The 3,653-nt window shown below is 45.9% G+C and overlaps 1 protein-coding gene across 3 annotated transcripts in view; it reads left to right on the plus strand.

The window, feature by feature from the left end:
• Window positions 1–3,653, plus strand: part of Rcan2 (regulator of calcineurin 2) — a 223,876-nt gene that overhangs the window by 135,946 nt on the left and 84,277 nt on the right. The window lies entirely within an intron of this gene.

The following is a 3,653-nucleotide window of genomic DNA, read 5'->3' on the forward strand; positions in this document are numbered from 1 at the left end:
GAGAGAGAGAGAGAGAGAATGAGAATATATACTCCTTGTATATTCAAATATATAAGCACATGGGGACCATTTTTCTCATTTATTTATTTATTGACTTTACATCCCGATCTCAGGCACCCGCTTTCTTCCTGGTCCCCCCTCATACAGCTCCTCCCCTAAAACTCCCCCTTCTCCTCTGAGGAGGAACAGATTCCTTCTGGGTAGCACCTCATTCTGGAACAGGAAGTCACTATAGGACTAGGTGCATCCTCTTTCACTGAGGCCAGACAAGGCAGCCTACTTAGGGGAATAGGATCCACAGGCAGAAAATGGAGTCAGGGACAGCCCCCCTCCAGTTGTTGGGGGACCCACATAAAGACCAAGCTACACGTCTGCTACATATGTGTGATGGTCACAGACAGGGCTAGGTCCAGCCCAAACTTGCTTTTTGGATGGTGGTTCAGTATCTGGAAGCCCTGAAGGGTTTTAGGTTGACTCTGTTGGTCTTCCTGCGGAGGTTCCTATTCCCACTGGTCCCCCATTCTTTCCCCAACTCTTCCATAAGGCTCCCCAAGCTCTGTCTAATCTTTGGCTGTGAGTCTCTGCATCTGTCTTGGTCAGCTGCTGGGTGGTGTTATGCTAAGCTCCTGTCTGTAAGCATAACAGAGTATCATTAACAGTGTTAGGGATTGGTTCTTACCCATTGGATAAGTCTCAAGTTGGGCCAGTCATTAGTTGGCCAGTCCCCCAGTCTCTGCTCCATCTTTGTCCCTGCACATTTTGTAGGCAGGCCATATTTTGGGTTGAAGGTTTTGTGGGTGGGTTGGTGTCCTTACCCCCCCCACACACTGGGAGTCCTGCCTAGCTACAGGAGGTAGCCATTTAATGATCCATATCCCCGACTGCTAGGAATCTTAGCTAGAGGCACCTTCAGATACTCCCTGAGCCTTCCCCTCCTAAGTTCCTCCACCCCCAGATCCCAGAGCTTATAGATGCTTCACCCCTGCCTAGTTTTCGATTTCCATTCTCTCTCTCCTGCTCCCCCCCCATGTCTGATCTCACCCCCTTCTCCTCCCTTCCCCTTTCCTTCTTCCACCCAGTTGCCTCCCTCCATCTACCTTTGATGTGTATTTTATTTCTCCTGATCAGATTCAAGCATCCTTCCTTGGACCCTCTTTGTTATTTTGCTTTGTGTCTGTGGATGGTAGTGTGTTTATCCTGTACTTTATGGCAAATATCCACTTATAAGTGAGTACATACATGCATGTCCTTTTGTGTCTGGGTACCTCACTCAGGATGATATTTTCTAGTTCCATCCATTTGCTGGCAAATTTTATGATGTCCTTGTTTTTAATATCTGAGTAGTATTCCATTGTGTAAATAAACCACTTTTAAAAAAAAAAATCCACTCTTCAGTTGAGAGGCATCTAGTTTGTTTGCAGTTTCTGGCTATGACAAATAAAGCAGCTATGAACAGAGTTGAGCAAGTGTTCTTGTGGGATGGTGGAGCATCTTTTGGGTATATGCCCAGGAGTGGTATAGCTGGGTCTTGAGGTAGAACTATCCCCAGTTTTTTTTTTTTTTTTTTTTTTTTAAGAAACCACCAAATTGAATTCCAGAGTGGTTATAAGAGTTTGCACTCCCACCATTAATGGAGGAGTGTCCCCCTATCTCCATATCCAAGTCAGAATGTGCTGTCCCTTGAGTTTTTGATCTTAGTCATTCTGATGGGTATAAAGTGGAATCTCGGAGTCATTTTGATTTCCATTTTATGGGCGCCATTCTTATTCAAACCACCACAAACTCTGTGGCTGATCAGGTCAACGCTTAAGGTCCTTTCAAGGTTTTGCAGCAGCGACTCTACCTTCCCTATCTACTTCAAATCTAACTTTCCACAAGGCTGAGCCATGTCTTATTCTTTCCTTTTCCTATGGGTATTTCCGGTCAGCTGTCTCTAAGCTGGGGAACTCACCTCACTTCCCAGGCTGCTGAAGTCTTGCCGACATGCGGAGGTCAGAGAAGAGACCTGATCTTAGTGCTTGGTACCCACTTTTATCCTAACCTGGCATCTAACATTCAGCATCCATCCCTCTTCCTCCAGTGCTCACTGGTTCTTGGACCACTTTGCCATCATCACTACTGCTTTGTCTAAGCATCTCTCTGTTATATTTTAAGCCCCTAGATGATGAGGAAACTTGCTTTTTTTTCTTATCTCTAAGAACATCTGGTACAGAATCTTTTACAAAGTCATCCTCAAAAAAGTGTTTTTTGAGTTCTCTGAATACATGATGGCATATTTCCCACAATGCCTGAACAACATGTAATATCACACACACACACACACACACACACACACACACACGCACACGCACACACACACACACTGACAGAGAGATAAAGAGAGAGTTTCACCTTTCCCAATATCTACTTGTAGAAGAATTACCTTTAGTGTGGAAAATGCCCAATTAAAAGGAATTCTGGCATTCAGGGGTAATCCAATGGAGTCCAATCACAAAATGTAAAACGCCACATCCACCTCTTTCATCTGTGGGTAAAATTAGGATGTTTTATCTAATCATGTACTGGAAAGGCACCAATATGTTCTAAACCATGACACTCTGCCGGCCGCTGGGGAAGGCGGCTCCTTTTCTATTTGGGATGAATCCTATGGGGTGTTGATGTATTCTCTTGAGAACTGTGTGATTAATGGTACAGATTAAACCCGTCTTAGATTTTTTTGTTTTTCCTTTACACACCCCTACTGTGAACAAGACAAAAGGCTATTCCCACTTGATTGATTCAGTCATTCCATAGGTGCCATCCTCTATGCCAGGCACACCCTGCAAAGCACAAGATAGCCACAGCCCTGCCCTTCAAGGATTCACAATCAGGACAAAGAGACAGCGAGGGGGAAGCGACTCTTCAAAGTCTCAGGCAAAGCAGAGCCAGGAGGCTGTGACAATGACCCACATGAGTGAATTTGCCCATTAGACCCTGCCATCTGTCCCTGGTGGGTGTCACACCTACTGCAACCCCTTTCCACCGACTGCCTTCAGTCCGAATGACCTTGGAGATAGCCCGGAATACTGAGCTGAGGAGGGTTGCTTTTCAGTTCCTCGTTTGCACTTACTGTTCTTCAAATAGAATTTGCACAAACCTCTAATTTTCCCCTCTTCCCCAGCAGCCTAACTCAATGACTGACGACCAGCTCTTTACCCCCCCTCCAAATAATGGATTTCTCTTCAACCTATATCTGGCATGCATTCGGGTGCCCAGAACATGTGAGGCTATGCTGGGTGGCATGGAGCAAATTAGCAGAGCCCGGGCAAAGCTGCAAAATAACCTCAACTTCCTGCTTACTGTCCCAGGCAGAAAACTGTCAAACCTTAACCTAGGAAGGCTCCCGTGTCCAGCATCTCTCACCCTCCCTCTAGAAGCGGAACCTCTGCTGTCAGACCCCCACCCCCCCACCCCTTGCTTTTTTTGCAGGCATAAGCTGATACGGCACCAGTGACTCAGTTCCTCACGAACGCTGCCTGGATTGATTTAGTCTGAGTTCAGATTTAGCACGTAATCATGTTCAATTTGCTTTACTGCGCTGCCTAGAGATAAAAGGCTGTGTGTGTGTGTGTGTGTGTGTGTGTGTGTGTGTGTGTGTGTGTGTGTGTGTGTGT

The sequence above is a fragment of the Mus pahari genome, chromosome 18, assembly GCF_900095145.1.
Source record: "Mus pahari chromosome 18, PAHARI_EIJ_v1.1, whole genome shotgun sequence".
Lineage (NCBI taxonomy): Eukaryota > Metazoa > Chordata > Mammalia > Rodentia > Muridae > Mus > Mus pahari.